This window comes from Rousettus aegyptiacus, unplaced genomic scaffold, assembly GCF_014176215.1.
Source record: "Rousettus aegyptiacus isolate mRouAeg1 unplaced genomic scaffold, mRouAeg1.p scaffold_m13_p_12, whole genome shotgun sequence".
In the NCBI taxonomy this organism is placed as follows: Eukaryota; Metazoa; Chordata; class Mammalia; order Chiroptera; family Pteropodidae; genus Rousettus; species Rousettus aegyptiacus.
This window is the reverse complement of record NW_023416287.1, coordinates 11310273-11329438: the sequence shown is the minus strand read 5'-3', so window position 1 is coordinate 11329438 and position 19166 is coordinate 11310273. Positions and strand designations below refer to the sequence as shown.

Genomic DNA, 19166 nt, shown 5'->3' with positions numbered 1-19166 from the left:
TAAGAACAATCTTTTAGTTAATTCCTTAAAGTGATGTTTACAAAAAAAAAAAAAAATTTCATGGTTACTGTTTATTAAAGAGCTCTGAGTTCTGTTTTGTTTGAGATATTTTTCCGCAGACACAGAGGGAAATCAAAAAGGCCATAGAAGAGCAGGCTGGTTATTTAAAATGCCGGCCCCTGGTTGCTTTCCTCTGCTTGTTAGTCATGCTACCTCTTGTTACATTGTAGTTAGTAAGTCCTAGAGCCAAAAAAAAGAAGTTGGGGGGTGAGTTAGTCTCACTTATCCCCCACACTAGTACAGTGATCTGTTTGATTCTTTCCTTCCCTCATTTCATTTTAACTCACTGTACCGTCTAGTACAACGATCACAGTGCATTTATCTTCATACCTTCAGGATGTGGTGTATCAGATCGCCAACAAGTGTTTCCAAAGGAATGAATGTTGGCAGTATTCTTCAGTCTCCCGCCTAAACTGCAAGCAGCATCTATCAACACTCTCGTGGTTTCCCTAGAGCAGGAGTTCTTGAACGTGGTCAAGAACTGCATCCCTGTGGCGGATCCACAGATAGCCTTCAGGGGTTCCGCAGACCCCTTGGAATTGCGTTCATTTGCAGACACGCATTTTCGAAGAATAGCATCTTAGCTTTCGTCATATTCTCAAAGAAATATGTGCCCTAAAATGAGTGGGAACCACTGCACAGGCTGCGAAAAGCTTTTCGAAGGGGAGGAGTAATCTAGTCAACTTATTTTCACTCACACAGGTCAGTGCGTTCCTTGGTCCCACTTGATAAGTAAGCCCTATATAACCCAGGTATGTTTCGTACTTTCAGATCTGCATCAGATCACTTGACCCTTTGTTTCATGCCCTGTAGAAGCCCCGGCGTTATCCTTAAGATTCTGGAGATTCCTTGGGGGCGAAGGTGTGGCTTACATTCTCCTTCCTGGTTATCTCTGTCTCTTGCTCTGTTTCTCGGACCTGCTGGCTCAGAATCGAAACTCGGCCCCTTCCATGGTTTCCATCAAGACCAAAAGGCACTTGTAAGTATTATTTATCGCCAGCTTTGCCGATGACTTGGGAGTCCCAGGAAGGGGTCAGCAATTCTAGACGAGCGCCATCTTCCCAGCCCCTCGCTCCTGTCCCCTTTTATTCCTCACAGATTTTCCCTGGAACTCCAGTTCTTTGTTTCTTTATTGTGCAGAGCTACTTGGACACCTCACGCTTTTTTTTTCCTCTGTCATTGTGTGCGTGTGCGTGTGCGTGTGTGTCCGTTTGTCTGTGTCTGTATGTCTATGTCTACGAAGACTCTGTCAAATTATTTTAAATGTTGGTGTTTTATTTCTGTTATTTTTTTGCATGGCAGAACCCCAAAACAGGTCAGCAGCCCAAACTGCTTTCCATTTGACAGGAGTCTTTCTCTTTAGAAGGCAGATGTAAGGTTTAAGGAACTTTTCTTTTTTGTACATGTATTTTAACATCGTCTCCAATCTCATGAGGCCATCCCAAATTCTGTAGGTCTATATTCTCATTGAGCATGTCCTTCACGCCACTGTGAACGTGCCTGCAACACAGTGGGACGGGACCCTCAGCACTTTGAAAGGCTTGTCCTTACACAGAATAAAAGAGGAGGGACATTTTTGCTTTGAGATTTGCTAACTTCCCTCACCGCCCCATACACTGAATCCACACCTCTGTTTAAGTTCCTACAGTTCTATTTTCTTCGTTCTCTTTTTAAAAATAATATGTTTATTTTTAATGAGATAACATTACTATGCATTTTATGGAAATTAGAATCACATGGAAGTATACAGTGTAGTTAATGGCTTCCTGCCCCCTGTAATCCCCCTGCTGTCCAGAGACAGCCTTTATTTATTAACTATTTAGTATAGTGATATCGTTTTAGAGATTGAAATGCACATAAGCAACAACAGCAAAATGTTATGAGCCAGGAACTGTACATTCTCCCATTAAATCCTCAGAGTCTCTGAGACGGGGGCCTTTGTTTACCAAAAGTACACTTGAGGCTTATCGCTAACTGGTGACTTGCCTAAACATATTTTCAATATTTGCTGCTATAAGCAATCTGCAGTGAGTAAAGACGTCTATAACACTGTATTCTTGTCTGATGATCTCTAAGTAATAAATGTCCAAAACTAGAATTGCTTGGTCAAAAAGCATGCACAGTGAAACTTTGGATTCTTTTTGAGAGAGGTGGTTAAGAGCATGGCTTTGTAGCCCATACACACCAGTGTTTGTATTGCTACTGTCACTTACTGGCCATTCACTAGACTTAAGCTGTGCCTCAGTAGCTCATGTTTAAAATGAAATCATAACAGAAACCTCATATAGCTGTAAGATTTAAATGATGATCATGTAAAGTTTCCGGCTATGTCCAATATATAGGAAGAGCAGTATATTAGACAGACCCTACTTTGATAAAGCTGACATTTTGTTGGGATGAGGAGGTAGCAGTGAAAGACAGACAATAAAAAAATTAATGGACAAGAAAAATAGCAGTGTCGTGCAGACCAAAGAGAATGATGTGATAGGCGGGTGGGTGGTTACCTTAGGTCGGGTGGTTACCTTAGGTCGGGTGGTTACTTTAGGTCGGGTGGTTTGGGGAAGTCCTGAAGAGCTGACATTTCAGCTAAGCTCTGAATGAAGAAGATATTCTTTAAATCCCTAGAGACAGAATTGTAGGGTCAAAGATTACATGCATTAAAAGTTTTGGTCAATATACTATTGACAAATCGACCTGCAAAAAAATTTCTAAAATGATTTACATTCCCTCGGTGTGTAGACATGTTTCTTTGACCCTCTCCAGCACTGGTCTTCTGATTTTTCGAAGTGGGGTATTGAAAGCTTATCCAGTCTTTCCTGTTCCTTCTCCTTAAATTAACTGTACAGCATGACCGCCCCCCCCCCACACACACACTATTAACCTTTCTTCTCACCTGCTGCTGTTTCTTTCTATGCTAGTTCCTGTCTGCATCATGTGACAGGACTGGACGTCTCCAACAATTTAGCCAATATACACGACGATTAACAACACCCCTTCAGAAATTAGGCCATCGTGCCTGGCTCGGGAGCTGGCTAATCAACATTGCTTTTGCTAGAAAAACAGGCAGCTTTTAGAGGTAGGCTGGTTTTTGCAAGCGGATTTGTTGGCAGGGGTACGTAATACCTTCTGTGAGTTAAAACTGCAGACGGCTCTGCACATCTTTTTGTTACAGTCAAACCTCTCTCCTGTTTGGCATGCAGTGGGGAGAGGGGACATTTGCGGAGCTCGGGACACTGCAACTGTTTCTGCCCCAGAATCGGTGGGTAATGATGTCATTTGTTTGGAATGTGTATGTGGATCTGTTTTTGGATCTGTTCTGTAAAAGCCTTTCATCATCCTATGGAAATTGTCATAACAAACATCCTCTTTATAGATCTTGAGCAGGGTTCAGCATCATTACATGTTTAGTACGTGTTAAAATAGGGAACTCATTCAGGCGCTGTTAGTATTTCAGTTGTATTTGTTTATAGAATACACATGTATTAAAGTTCAACCTTCGGCTCAAGTCGTAAGGAAAATAATACTATGTAGTTTAGACTTGTAGGCAAATGGATTAAAAGTCACTTGTCCTTAATATGTGGTTTCTTTTTATAATCTTTTTTCAACTCAGCCACTTAAATAAAACATCCCGAGGGCAACATGTGTTAGGGAGCAGGTGTGGGGAGTGAATGTGTTTGGTGAAATTGTCCAGAAGCAGAGCATCGCTCACTTAAAGCTCAGAAATTTGTCATCCAAATATGTGCAGATTGCTGGTGCTATTAATAGTTGGAACTCAAGTAAACAGCTTCCTCCCCCTCGTTGCTGCTTGGCCATTGTTCAGATGCCAGGACAGCCCGGGGAGCGGCATCTCACGCCAGGCTCCTGGATCTCGCGCCCATATCCTGGACTGCTTCCCTCCCAGGCAGCGCCATCAGCTACCCAGGGCTTGAGGTAACCAGGGGCCAGATATGCAGGCCCCTCGGTTCCCCACTTTTAGCTCCACCCCTCCACAGCCTGTTGTGCAGCTTTACAAACTCGCCTCTGCTCCGGAGTAGCAGGATCTAAGATTCTTGGCGACTATAAAAAGTCCTGGGCCACATGGCCATTGACAGAAGTAGATTTAGGAGATAGGCATTCTCTTTTCAGGGCCGAAGCACGCATGGCTCATTCCTTTCCTTTGGAGCCAGGAGGAGTGGCAGTGGTGGTAGGAATTGCTGCGAGCTGCCTATGCACTGACATTTTGAGAGCCCCTTTGGGGACTCGAACAAAATGCTGACATTAGACAACCGAGGACATTCCATGGTGTATTACCGTATTTCCTTTGGAAAAAATAAGTCTCTTAAATTCCTGTTTCATCTGCATTTGTTAACAATGACTCTTATGTCAGATGCCCATGAGGAAGTTATGAATAACTCGACATTTTGTTATTGAGGGGACAAGTGATAAGGGATGAACGATTCTTGGGCATGTTACCTAAGTTTTCTTACCTTTAGTTTCTTCTCTGTGAGGTGAGGGTAATCTCGCCTCTCCTGTTTCATGGAGTTGATGAGGAAGTTTATGTAAAAGTACGTTTTGGACTGCATGGAACCAACCAGTAGACTGTAAAGGAGAAACGTAGTAGGGTTATGGAAAGAGTCCCCCAAGCCTGGCCTGCTTTGTGACCCCAAGCAAGTGGCTAATGTCTCTCAGCCTCAATTTTTTCATCTGTAAAATGGGAATATTGGTACCTGCCTTGCAGGAGTGCTACACATATTAGAAATAACAAATATAAAGCACCTACAAATGGTAGACAACAGTAGTTAAGTAGCAATAATAGTTATTGTCACATTACATGTGGAGCTATTCACCCTGAGAAGTTTAGTATTTTTCACCTGGAATAACATTCAGTTTGTCGATGTCAGAATCGGCAAAAAGCCCTGCGAAAAGCTGACAGCAGTAACCGATAATAATAGATAATTTTAAAAAAATAAATAAATAAAAGTAATACATGAACATCATTAAAAGATTTAAATACAGAAAAGCTTCGTTCTCCCGCTTATTACCTCACCCTGAGGCAGCCATTTAATTTTTCTGCTTTTAGCTCTTCCGGTAGTTACCTCCATTTTGTTAAATAATACTACCTTCATTTCTTTCTTTTTTTTTTTAAAAAAAAAATTAATTCAGTTTTTGTCAGAATGACAAATGTACATAGTGTTGCTTTTTCTTTTTAAGGTCAAATATCATTAAAAACCTACACTAAACAACAGCCATTCCTGCCCCCACCCCTTCTTTCCCTTCCCTCCTGTTTTGTTCCCAAGAGTATGTACTTTTGATCCTGTGAGCTGTTTGTTCTAGTTATTTTTCTTTCTATAGTTTAAATAATATGCTTTTATAGCTATGTCTCGCTCTTCAAACTTTTTTAATGTGGAAATTTTTCAAACATATGCAGAGCCCATTGCCCAGCTTCAGGAATCCATTCCAGCCTTATTTCATTTCTGCCCGCAGCCATTTCCCCCCCCTACTGTTAGGTAACAGATTTCATCTCATTAGTGACTACTTTCGCATGTATCTCTAAGAGAATGAGGACTCCTCTATTTATACATATACACATACTGCTGTGTATCATATATCTGTATACTACTGTCATCACATATAAATAATGATCCCTTATTAGTAGGAATTAACTCGAGTATTTTTTGTTCAACTCAGGATCACACCAGGACCGCACACGACCACAGTGCTCTTTCTTTCTTTGTCAGTTTTAGACGTTACCTGTCAACTTTGGCTTTTCTGTAAAGAGCACAGCCCCGCTCACACTTCTTCTCCTTATCCTTCTCTCCCAGCATCACATTTTTTTTTTATTGAATCAGCATCCAATGTTGTACAGTGTTATGGCATGGCAAATATTGTTTACTGCTGAGCCAGTAATGTTCTCATTTTTCCTTTCTGTGTAACTGTGTTTCCTGGACTTAATACTAGCTGCTGCTTTAGTATGCTCAGTTTTCCTTAAATCTTTCCACACTTTCCTGTAGACTTTCAATACAGTGTTCAGCAAAGCCATCAAGGAATTTGTCAGTTTTGTTTTCCTGGAGCCTTCCACCCCCCCTTCCTGTCCTCAGACTGGGCTCTCTAGGCCTACAAGTCCGCCAGGTCCCGGAGCTACCTTCATCATCATCCTTGGTGATCCTTTTACCTCTCTTGTTAGATCCCTGTTTTTAAAATCTTGAACACTCGTTTAGGTGAAGGAGTTTACTGAGAAAACAGTGCATGAGAGAGAAATTGTTCTAAGTCCTTGCATGTCTGCAAATGTCCTTATTGCCCAGCTGAGTATAAAATCTAAGTTCCAAATCATTTTCCTTATAGAAGTTTCCCTTAGAAAGTATCGCTCCATCATCTTCAGGCCCCCTGTATTGCTGGTAAGAAATGATTTTTTTCTTTTGAAACAGTTTGGTTGTCTCTCCAGAAAGTTGTAGGATTTGTTTCCTTTTGAATTCTGAAAGGTTAGGAAACTGTATGTAGGTATGGTTTCTTTTCCTCCTCCTCAGCACTTCTTAAAAACTTTTCAGTTTGAAGATACAGTCTTTCTTCAGCTCTGGGAAATTTTCCACATGATTTCTTAGATAATTTCCTATTGTCTTTTTTCCCTTTCCTGTTCTTTTTCTGGAATTCCTACTTAGTCTGATGTGAACTTCCTGGATTGTTGTTCTTTCTATAACAGCATCCTTTTTTTGTCCTTTGAATTTTTCCCCCCATATTTTAAAAGATTTCCTTTTCTTATTTTCTAGTTGTATTGTTAATTTGTTTATTGTTAATTTCATTGTTCATATTGTTAATTGTTAATTTCACTATTCATAATGTTAATTTCCAAGAACCCAGTTTTGTCAGCTTCTTTTATGTTTTATGGACATAGTATCTTCAGAATTTCTGAAGATACAACTTTTTAAAAAGCTTCTTATTTGTCCGAATTTCCTTTTTCATTGTAGGGTTCATTTTCTCTTTATTCGTTGGTTTTCCTTAGATGCCTTGTGATGCTTTTTTTTTTTTTTTTCCTTCCCATTTGTAATTAATAATAAAAGACTCCTTTTAGGAGACAGGCTTGGCTTCCCCTAGAGTTGGTTGTCTCTTTGCCCTGTAGGCTTCACCACCTGCAGGTTGAATGGGTGCACTTTGTTTTAGGGCACCTGGGCAGCAATTAGACTGAGGGCCCTTGAAAGGACAGAATAGGATGACTGGTCTGTAACTAGAAGCCCTGTATGGCCCCAGGCAGATCTTTCTGTTCACTCAAAGAGCCCTCCTCCTGTCTTTACCTGAGGATCTGCAGAGCTTCCAGACCTGTGAAAGGTGGGAGCTGACTGCAAGGAAAGCCTGGTTTGCAGTTTAAAAGACATGATGCTTTTTTAAAGCGTGCTATTGCTTTACCTCAAATTACCAAGCTATTGCTTGGACTACCCAAGGGTTTAGAAAGTATTTAGAAAATATTTATTGAGTTTCCTGTTCTGTAGCAGTGAACAAAGGAGACAGGTTTTGGTCTCATGGAGCTTGTAGTTTGGCAGGGAAATGTGTACTTACAATAACGTATGCTATAAGGGTTATGGGAGGAGAAACAGAGGGTGCTATAGGACCCATACAGCAGGGGAGCCTCACCTGGCCCAGGTGGAAGGCCTCCCTAAGGAAGTGATGTTTAAATCTGCGATCTGATGGCCAAGCACGATTTCAGAGTGCAATGGCAAGGGAGCCTGGAACCTCCAGCAGGTCTTCCCACTGTTAGGGCACCAGGTTGTGCAGAGTCGGGAGATGTCCTGCGTTTTCTGGGTCTGGCATTCCTCACCTGGAAAATGAGGTGATCACATGCTCTTTTCAGCTGTAAACGTCAACAAGGCTAAGATTGTTGAAAATTAACTCAGGAGTGAAGATCCATTTTTACCATAACTGCCCCGATCTGAACCCTATGTCTAGCTGGTGGAAAGCAGGTCTTGCGAAGGCTGAAGAAAGGCCGGGAGGGGCAGCGTGGTATCCTGCAGCCCCCTTGTCCATTTTCCAGATGCGCAGTCACGGCCATCAGGCTCCCCTCCGCGGCCAGCTCTTCAGGCACATCAGCGGTAGTCTGAGGGGGACTCAGCGGTAGTCTGAGGGGGACTCAGTAGTAGTCTGAGGGGGACCGGGAAGTAGAGCCTCAGCACACCCACCCCGCAGGGGAGCAGCCAGGTGTACTCTCAAAGAAACAAACAAACAAAACTCGAGCCTCTCTTTGTCAGTTTTTGTGGGGTTGACTCCCCCACCCCCACCCCAATGACTTAAGTGTCTGATTTCAAAATATTGTTGAGTGTAGGTGTGATTCTTGATGCGTCTGTACCGCAGGTGGTTAGCTGGTCATTTCTGGGTGATAGGATGAAGGATGATTTTCTTCCCTTTTTTCCTGCTCTTTTTTTGTATTTTACTTTGTTTTTTTTTTTTTTTTTAAGTAATAAGCAATTAATATTATGTTAGAATATTATCTGGCATATGGTAAACATTTGATAAAAGTTTTGTTTTTATGGATTTTTTTATTTTAAAAAGTGCCTCATGTACAGAATGCTTGTAAATCGGACATGGATCTTGTCCTAAAGAAGCTCAAATTCTAGCAGAAGAATAAGACCTCCCCAGAAACAAATATGCCTCAAAGAGAATAGGATAAGTTTCTTGAGAAACAGATAAAGTAGTAAGGAAATTCAGAGGAGGGAGAGACCGCTTTTAGACTGGGGGTGAGGAGTGGGGATCGAGGGCACCTTGTGTGATCGAGGGCGCCTTGTGTGACCAAGGGGAGGTCTGTCAGCCCTTCCGGCCAGCTCCGCACTCTGAAGCAGCCCAGCTTGCTTTCTCCTCAAATGAACCACCGAGTCTCCTGCAGGGAAACCCTTTAAGAAGCAATAAAGTATGGAACTTAAAATACAGGCCGGTCCCCGGACTGTCCCGGCTTGGAGCGTGGGCTCTGTCACTTTGTAGATCGGTCAGTCTCTGTATATGTCAGCTTCCACATTTGTAAGACGAGGATATTAATAATAACTCCTGCATCTGACTCTTGCAAGGATGACATAAAGTGGTATTTATAGAGTGCTCAGCACCAAGCACGGCCCCAGTGCACAAAGTGTATCTGCCATTGTCAGAAGACAAAGTGAGCTGGCGTTATCACAGTCCTCTTTCCATGGCCTGTGCCACAATGAACAGTTATTCAGTCTGCGAGGCAGGTGTTACAAGATACAAGTTGTAGAAGAAATCTGTACCTGTTCTTATGAATGGGCTCCTTACTCTTATTTTCACTCACACAACAGAACACGCATGAGTCAAAGCACTAAGGGCGATGTCCGTAAACTGACCTGTCAAGAGCCCAGCTTCATTTCCTGCTGCTACTGGGCTTCTGGAATAAAGTCATAGCCACACGATGGCCCCGGCCTCCAGCCCATTCAAGCCGAGTGTCATTGCTGAGGCCCACACCTGACAGCTCTCGGAGGGCTTCTGTTCCTTACTCATCCTGATGGCCTCGGGGAATACTGGACCCTTTTCTGGCTTCCTGACAGTCATGACCTTTATTCCGTTCATTGTCACATCCTCAGGGCAGCAGATGGGAAAACTGAGTCAGAATTAGAAAATAATGTCTTCACTAGTAGAATAGTACAGCTTATTCTTGCAGGTATTTTTCAACTTGTAGTATGTGCCAGGCACTGGTCCACATAAGAACTTTGTAGGATAAATGCTGTTATCCTTGTTTTACTTTGGGAGACCCAGGCACAAAAAAGTTAGCTCATTTCTCTAAGTGGGGATGATCCCATTGAAAAGGGCCAGCTTTGGTGAAATAACCATGTTTTGAGAAGTAGCATTGGCGTATGTGCTGGCCTAAGTAGGAGTCCAGAGACTGGTTTCCAAATCGGGCCCTTTCATCTTGAGCTATGTGGCCTTGGGCATGTCACTGAACTTTTCTGCGTTTTATTTCCCTATTCAGGAAAAGGAGGTTAATAAGGCAGCCCCTAGATACCTATTTCTCCTAAAATGAGAATGCAGTGAGATTAGGTCCAACACTGAGAGGTACCATCTCCCAGCACTTAGTACGTGCCAGATAATTTCAGCTAGCTTACATGTGTTATTCTCACAGCCCCAAAATGGAGGCCGAGGATCACCTTTTACAGTTACAAACAAACCAGAACAAACTGAAGTTCAGAGAAGTCAAGTCAGACAGGACCCAGGTCGGCATCTCTGGCTCCCAAATTGATGCCCTAATCGCTCCATCTGTCCCATTGCTTTCCCCTGGACTCAGAAGTGGGGGGGTTTTGCGCGTCTCTCCCATCAAGCACTGTACAAATACAAGAGATTATTATTATCTCTTGTAAGCACTACTGTTCTGTGTTAGTCCCTGAGGACAGTTAAGTCTCTTGCTTCTTTATCTTATCTAGCAGTTGATGCTGCCTCTTCCAGGGTCCCCCAGGACTTGTTTAGTGAATTCTTTCGGGTTTTCTCCCAGAGAAACGGGCTCCACCACGAAGGGGGGGTGGAAGGAGCCAGGCTGAGCCTGACCTCTTGAGTAGGGGCCTCTGACCCCTCCTACATTCTTCCCACCTTCAAGCATGTAGTTAATCAGCTCGTAGTAAAAATTCCTTATGTGGCATTCGTTAAAACTCCTTAGTCACTGAGTTACAGAAGTGGAAGACACCAAAGCCATCATCTTATTTGGTCCAGGGAGAGAAGTCACTTGCTTAAGGCCATTCAGTCAGGTGCGTGACCGAGATCAAAACCCAGTTCCCCAGGCAACATAGCAGTGCTCTTTACCAGCCTTTCATCTGGGCACGTGTCATCTCCCGTAAGCGAAGGACAAGCTCACACATGCAGTGCGCCTGGCGTACCCTTAGGAAACTACGGAGAAATTAAACAACTTGGAAAACTGAACAGGAGGAGAGATGGGGAGTAGGTGGGGGAGCAGATCTCCACCCCAGCCTAGTATATTATACACCAGAGAAGTGAATTAAAACACAGCAAAGCAAACTAGATAGCCCACAGCCAGCAGTGACTAAGAGGTATGCCGGGAGCCCTGGCCCAGTGAGTGCATAGGAAGCCTTCTGTCAGTCCGGCAGCAGTGTTGAAAATTGAAGGAAGGATGTTAGGCTAATGTGACAGCCCGGGATGCAGTTACAGCCCCCTGGCTCATTGTCCAGAGGAAATGGATCTCTCCCGTGGACGGCGAGCTGGAAACTGAGCAAGGGAGCTGAGTGGTTGACATCATCAGGCTGAGCGTTGGGTTACAACAAATGGGGACTTGCTTGGCCCGAGACGTGGGAAACACCCACTAAAACCTCGAAGTGCATTTCATTTAGAAAACAGAGAGACGGAGAGGGAGAGAGAGGGCCAGAGAGAGTCCTGCCTGGTCCGCTCAATTTGGCTTACCCTCAACAGGGAGGTGTTTTGAATCCTGGCTTCTTAAATTCAGCCTTCACTCCTGCCTGAGGACCCCTGGACTGTGAAGAAAGTCTTTGCTCTTGTAAGTAGAACTTCATCCTCCCACTCCCGGGGAGAAGCAGGGCTCAGAGGCAGAGAGCTCTTTGTAAAGCCCAGCTTTCTAGCCTGTTGATCACACACACAGTGTCTATTTTTATATTATGATACATCGTTACTCTGAAAATTATGGCTTTGTCTGAAACTCTCTAGGGCTAGAATCTGAGCCTCAAATCTCACAGATGGGCTCCATTCAAATGCTGTTTTGCTTTTTTACCCAAAGAACTTTGGCACAGTATCTAGAGGTTTAAAAGCAGCTCCTTGTGCCAAATGTAGGTGAAGAAATAACTCCTCCCTTAGAGAGTGCGTTTGTAAAATCCTTTCTTTTTTTCTGATTACAAAGGTGTTATAAAAAATATTTAAACATTCTAGAGAGAAATCTCTCTCAAAGTGAAAATTTCCAGCAGTTTTCCCCTTCACATAGTGGAGACTTACCCTCAGACAGATGTAACATCAAAATTTTAAATTTAAGATACAGGTATGATTAGATTTCATGAAGTTATCTCATCACGTATACCCCAGGGCTGCTGTAGCTGTGTGGAGAACCCCAAGGTGGAAAGACGTGTCGGAAATCTTTAACTTTGGCTTTGTGATATTTTTATTGGCTTCCTTTTTTTTTTTAAAAAAAAGTTACTGCTTATTCCTAAAAAATAAACAGCAGTTAAGCCCGTGAGCATTTTATTCATCGGGTCCGTTTTCAGGATTTTAAACCTACTCAGCCACACTGTGTGCAAAGGGAAGGGAGGGCCCTTGCTGTCCCCGTGGGTGCCTAAGCGGAGGATTCTCAGGTGGCTCAAAATACATGGCTGCTGTGTGTCACCCACTTCCCTGGCCAGCAGGGAAATAGTTGGAAGAATCGCAGTGAGAGGACAGACTTCAGCTTTGGAAAACGAAGAGCCACTCTGTCTGTGTCAGAAGGGCCACCAAGGGAACCGTGTGAGGCTGAACAAGTGTTTCACACTGTCTGGGCTTCAGCTTACTCATTCGTATGTAAATGAGGGGCTGAAACTAGATAATCGCTTTATTTCCAAATTCAGCTTGAAATAAACCATCGGTTTCTCTTTCCGCTCTGAGAACCCTTAGGGCTTGAGAAGCAAAGGGCTCTTGGTTTTCCGTTTCCCAGAGTGCCTAAAACCTGGTGTCTCTAGGAAAGTTAGAAGAGGACGTAAGGCAACGTTAAGTAACTTCTGAGTGTTTACAGTGTCCTCAGGTTTGGTGTTCCTGAAGAAAGAGAACCTGTCTGCGTGATGATGTGCGTGGGTGTGGGTGTGTGTGCAGGTGCGCACACGGTGGGGAGGGAGGAGGAAAAGGCTCAGCGCTATTGGGCATCCCCTAGGTGCATGACTCCTGCGTGGGGTGCTGCTCCCCATAGGTGACCCGAGGTAGTTGGTATCACCCCCAACCCCCCTGGCTGAGGCCGAGTCTCCACCGTGTGCCCCCTTGTCAGCCCAAACTCACTCTGTTTGCCAGAACATCCTCCTGTGAGTCAGTCTCGTCCGTCACTGTACCCCATTCATTGCCTGGTAGAAAGCCTAACACATAGGTACAGAGGACACACACCATACCAAATTTTAACTTAAAGCCCAACGTCCTAGTTTTCTAGCTTGGTGAAAGAGAGGGAGAAGAGGAGGGGAAATATCTCTCTCTCTCTCTCTCTCTCTCTCTCTCTCTCTCTCTCTCTCTCTCTCTCTTTTTTAACACCTACAGCACCTGGTCTTCCTCGGTGGTCTCCCATCCAGGTACTAACCAGGTCCGGCCCTACTTAGGTTCCGAGATCAGACAAGATCAGGCGCGTTCAGGGTGGCGTGGCCATAGACAGAAATCTCTTTATTTGCCTCGCTTCCCCGCTCCATATCATCTAGACATGGCCTCCCCTGCTGCCGGGGAAGGATGGCGTGAGCCAAAGTACAAAGAAAAGCAGTAGTTGTCAGATCTTGGATTTTGAGTCTCCGAGGTTCCAGGCCTTCGCAGTTTAAGGGATCTTTATCCTTAAGGCCATCGGAGACCCTAACTCTGAGGAAGATGCAGCATTTTAAGAACTCTTTGCTTGAGTTAAGATCTTGGTTACCAGGAGGGTTCGCAAAGCCCCGTGGCGTGCCAGGAACTGTGGCCGTCCCCAGCAGCTCAGCCCTATGAAAGTGGGCCGTTTGCTGCCCTGGACCCACCCGTGGGTGATGGCATGGGCAGCAGGAAGGCCAGGCCTCCGCCTCGCCCCAGCCCCCCAGGGAGGTCGTGAGGAGGTAATACTCATATAGCCCATGAGTTCAATGCCCCCAGCACTGGTCCTAGGGCCTCCTGGGAGAGGAGGTGGGTCGCGGAAGAGACCACCCCGTCGCAAGCTCTTGCTTGTCTTTTACATCTTCCTGAAGTACGTGTCACACACAGGGCTCACTCAGCATCTTGCGTGTGTCCATTCCTTTTCATCCTCACCTCGGTGATGTGAGGCAGAGATTATCTCCCTCGTTATATGCGCAAAAGGCGCGGAGCAGTGAAGTGACTTGCCCAAGGCCTCACAGGTAACAGGTGATAGAGCCGGTTTCTTCATGAGGCCTGGCTTTCCCGAGTCCTTTGAACTGTCCTGCCTTTTCTCTATCACCTTCCCAAATCTCAGTTTCTCCCTCTCTAAGATGAGGAAGCCTGACCTAGAGCCAGATGTCCAAGGCGTTAGGCTGCTTGTTTTGGTTTGAATTTGAACGCCTTTAGGCGGTGCGTTCTCCCTTTTGTTGCCAATGGCACCATCCCTTGCTCTGTCTGTAGCTCCCTCTGGTCTCCTGCCTCACCCTTGGCTGCCCGTGGACTGGTTGGTGTCCATGGTTCCTGTCACTTAAGACAATTTGTGGTTCAACGAGAAGTTGGCGAGGGTAGCAGTAAAAGTTCTGCCTGCACCACCTCCTCTCTGAGCCGTCCCGGACAGATCGATTTCCCCCACAGAGCCCGCTTCCCTTGTGTAAAGTGGCGGTGGGGTGGCGGGGCCGGGGGAGGAGTCCACAGTTATATCTACCTCAGAGCGGTACCACGAGAACGAAATAGGTTCAAGCTTTAACGCACTTAGCCGGTATGCAAATACATGCTCACGATGAGCTGCTTTATGGTTTCCAGAGAGAGAACGTCGGCCATTGTACACAGGTACCTGTCCCCTCAGTCACAGGGTGGTATTTGTGTGAGGAACCTGAAGTCATCTCTGACCTCAGCAGAGCTACAGCCTCCTGTGATGGACCCCGGAGCTGCCACACTGGCCCTTCAAGGCCAGCCTCAGTGCTGCTTCCTGTCACCCAGTCAGGTGCTGAGGCCAAAAGCAGACGTGGGTGCTTGTTCTCCCGGGACCAGGCGACCCCGGCCCACCCGCTTCAGGAAGGAGCTGGTGGCAGGTGTTACTTTCTGAGTGTGACAAGAAGCCGAGGCGCCCAGTTAGCACTGCCGAGTGTTTTCACAAGGGGCCAGAAGTAACTCTTAAGTGCAGACAGACGTGGAAAATCTAAAGTTCTTGGAAACAAGTCATTAATCATGACTCAAGGCTGAGCTCACTGCCTCCTGGAAGTCTTTCACAAATGCTGTGTGAAAACTTTGCGTACTGCTCCTTCAAAGAGTGCTTTCTGTAGAAGTCGCAATCAGCTGAGATGCCGAAGGACTCTGAATTGAAGATTAAAAATGCATCTGCCCTTATTGGAGGAAGCAAGCATTTCCTAACGTTATTTAAAAGGAGTCTCTTTAATCTTCCAAGAAATTACTTGATGTTCAACTTGATTTTCCTGAATTGAAATTGAATAATGGACCTGCAGGGCACTAAGGAAATGAAGTATTTGGTAGCTAATGCATTCTCATTATGTCCCAAGAACAGAGGTCAGTCAGTCATGTTTTTAGTGCTTTATAGGTGTGGTCTCTGATGGTTAACAAACTGTACTGAGGGCCAACTAGTACTAAGCACGAGGCTAGAGGCACAGGCTGATTAAGAGCCTATGGTCTTGTGGATTTCTCTCGGTACATCGGGGAAGACAGGTGCATGAATCATGGCAGTAGCTCAGTGGATGGAAGTCTTGGCCTTGAGCTGGGCTGATGACTCCCAAGCCTTCCCTCCATTCCCTCGCTCTCTGAATTTTGCCAGCATTTGCATTAGGGAGCATGAGAGCTGGCCCTGCTGAAGCATTTACTCCTGGCACCTCGCTATCCCACGTGGCTTCACCAAAGAAAGGAAATCATCTTCACAAATGCAGGGGCCCCACCTCCGAGGACCGTGAATCTGCAATCCCTGGTTTTAAGTGAGGAAACATAGGGATGGCTGATTTCATAATTTAAAATCACCACTGGGTTTTCTGTTGGTTTGTTTTCATAGCATTTGTTGTTTGTTTGGTTTTTTTTCCTCTTTATTTTTGGATTACAAAATTAGAACATGTTCATGGAAGGAAAGCTCTAGACAGTACAGAAAAACAGGCTTAAGTCATTACCCACTGATTATATTTCTCTGAGTTTTTAATAAGGCGTGGCTAGGTCGAAGTGGATGAACTTTTTAAAGTCTCTGATACACATTTCCAGTCAGGCACCAGAACATGTCTGCCTGTGTAAGCTCCCATTAGCATGCTTGTGCCCACCCCCCGCCCCCTCCCCCTCCCCCTCCCCCTCCCACGGCATTTTACGTTTACTAATTTAATTTCTCCCTGGGCAGAGTCTCTTTGCCCTTCTCAAAGGTGCTCGCGCTCTGTGCTGCAGGCCCCTGGGTGGGAGCGACCCCTTATCTGTGGTGGGTTAGAGGCCACACAGCCCTCCTTCGTCCTTTCCTGTGCGTCTGCAGGGATTCATCCACCTCGAGAACCCTTTCTGTGTCGGGTGTAATGCAAGGTGCTCTGGGGGATGCCAAGGTAAGACTCGTAAGTAGCTAGCTGTCTGACAGGAAAAGACGACTTAGGAAATCCTAGCACGTGTTATTCTGTGCCCTAAGGAAGGGACAGTGTTGTGCCTGAGAAAGTGGAGGGGCAGTAGCACTTGAGACAAGCCTTCAGTTCAGTACATTTTCATGGATTTCGCCAGTATTTATTGAGCATCTAATATCTGCCAGGCACTGGGCAAGTCGGTGGACAGTGTTATGTTAAAACAGCCCTGGTCCCGTTGGAAGCTTACAGGGACAAGTAGTGTTATAAACAGGGTGAGCGATGGATGAGGAGGAGCGTGGGTCAGGGCAGCCTGGCTCGAAGAGGTGTTTAAACTGAGATGAGGAGTCAGTTGTGTTAAGAGCTAAGGCGGGAAGTGGGGGGAAGAGGGGTTCTACGGAGTGGGAAAGAATAATCCATGTGGAGAGAAATACACCTGTGACGGGGCCCGAGGCAAGAGAGCATGTGCAATATTGGAGAAACTGAAAGAGGCAGTGTGGCTAACGTGTGGAGGGAAAGGGGAGAGAGAGACGGGTGCAGGTTAGGTTAGGAGAAGGGTAAGAGAATTAGGGAGGAGCCTGGTGATGCCTGGGATTTTCCTTCTCTTACTCAGCAGTATTGCAGGGTACGAGCAAGGTTTCTCTCTGAGATGGTATAGAATATTACTCCTGATCTAGAATTTCTTAAGGGGCAGGAAGAATCCGTTTCCCCCAAGATCCTGTTTTTATTCATTAGCTTGCTTATAGTTCCCCTTTCTGTGATTTTAAACCTGAGCTCCCTACTGGACTGGGGGTTTAGAGACCTGCAAGTGTATTGCAGCCCCGTTATCAACTTGCTGTGTGACCTAAAAAGATCTTTAACGTCTCTGGGCCTCATTATCATCTATAAGTGGGAATGATTATGAACTGATCTCAGAGTCATTGTGAAGATCAAATAAGATATGAGGTGCTGGAGAAATGTGAGGTGTCATTATTTCAACGAAAATATTTATTATCAGTGAAATAGAAAAAGTGAAAAGCAGAGCATTCCGCCAGGGGAGGGCGGAGTGTACCTCCCAGGTGACTGAGGTGGCAGATGCAGCCTGGGTGGCTAGCCCTTCTTCTTGTTGCCACGCTGTTCCTCTTCTTTTTTATTTCATCCGCTAGGCAAAACCATTTGCTCTCCTTCCTCCTCCTATCAGAAATGTTTTGCAAAACAATCCACTTCACGTCTCTGGATTCCAGGACCCATTTGATAGAGAAGCCAAAGCATCCGCCTGGAGACCGAAAGAGCCTTGCGAGCAGAGCTGCTGCGGTTTGCAAGGCTCTTTGGTTCCCAGCAGACAGTGCCCTCCCAGAAGTGTATTTAATTGGGTTTAGGGGAGGAAGGCAATCAAGGGCACCGAGCCATGGAAAACAGTTACCAGCACAGAACCAGCCCACACACCACCTACACAGGGCAGTTTCAAGCCAAAGCTTTAGGCTTTCTTTTGGATTTTAAAGGGAGAAATTCTTTTTTTCTTTTTTTCTTTTTTTTTAAATTTATTTATTTAAATTAGTCTCTTTTTTTTCAAAGTAAAGATTTTTTCCCCTTTTTAATAAAAGGCATAATACTTAGGAATAAAATGCATCTTTTTCCCCCTCCACAAAGTTTTTTTTTTGATTTGCTCTTTTTTGACCAAAAAAGAAAGTGACAACAAGTGAAGTTACCTATCCCATGTAAAGATAAATGAGTAGTGTGTAACATCGTGTTCTTTCTCTGCTCTGTTTCTTCGTTGTTTGTTTTTATTTTCTTCATTATTTTCCCATAAATTAATATATATGTTCATTGTAACTAATTAAACAATTGGAAGATGTATAAAGAAAAAGTCATAATCTCCTCCCTCTACTCCCATTTCCATCCTCTGGATAACTGGTCTTTATCTGCTTGGTGTATATCCTTCCATACCTTTCTCAAAGCTCTTATATAAATGGATAGAGGATTGGTGTATGTCTGTGGTTATTTGTTTTGTCAGAGTGGGATAATACTTTATTCTTTTGCAATTTCTTTTTCCCACTAAATAATACATCATAGGTAGGTATAAATCTGTTTCACTCTTTTTAATTCGCTTCAGGGCTATAGATCTTAGAGGTACCACAATATATTCAGCCATTTCACCTTTGACAGATATCAGATTGCTACCTGTTGGGGTTTTTATCCTACTAGAAATATTATTGCGTTAAACATTTTAATAAACATGTCCTCAGCTGGTGTTTTTATTTTTATAGGTTACATTTTCAAAAATAGTATTGCTGGGTCAAGGGTATAATGTATTTAACATTTTAATGGATAAAGCCATCCTACTTTACAAATAAGTCTTAATTTACCTGCTCCGCAGCAATATACGAGTACTTCTTTTCTAAATCTTTACCAATATTAGACATTCACTTCCTTCTTCCTTCCCTCTCTCCATCTCTGTTTTAGTCTGTGACCAAGCTGATGGGGGAAAATGGTGTCTCATAGTTGTTTGCTTTGGGTTTTCCTTACTACTAGTGAGATTGAACATTGTTTCATGTTAAGTGGCCGCTTCATTTTCCTCTTCTGTGAGTTCTTTCACTCATTTTTCTTGTGCATTTTTTACCTTTTTCTCAAGTCCTAGGAGCTGTTTATATATTTCCATATCAAGGATTCCATATGTGTTGCAGATATTTTTCCTAATCTATTATCTGTTTATTAAATTTTTAAACTTATAGAAAAATTTTAATTTTTTTATTGTAAAATGTTTATTTTTTATTTTTCCTAGTGTCTGGC

General features: G+C 44.3%; 1 protein-coding gene and 1 pseudogene across 4 annotated transcripts in view; one reads left to right on the top strand and one right to left on the bottom strand.

Moving 5' to 3' along the window:
* PKIG (cAMP-dependent protein kinase inhibitor gamma) overlaps positions 1 to 19166 on the top strand; it is a 66348-nt gene that overhangs the window by 26569 nt on the left and 20613 nt on the right. The window contains exon 1 of one of the 4 annotated variants that reach the window (XM_016152420.2): positions 3180 to 3319. The exons of 1 other annotated variant lie outside the window; for it this stretch is intronic. The gene's annotated coding sequence lies outside the window, so the exon portion shown is untranslated. Of the gene's footprint in view, positions 1 to 3179; positions 3320 to 11436; positions 11522 to 16199; positions 16389 to 19166 lie in introns of those variants that run through there. 2 more of the 4 variants (XM_016152419.2, XM_036229369.1) reach the window with 2 other exon arrangements.
* Positions 13234 to 13352, bottom strand: LOC118610440 (annotated as a pseudogene).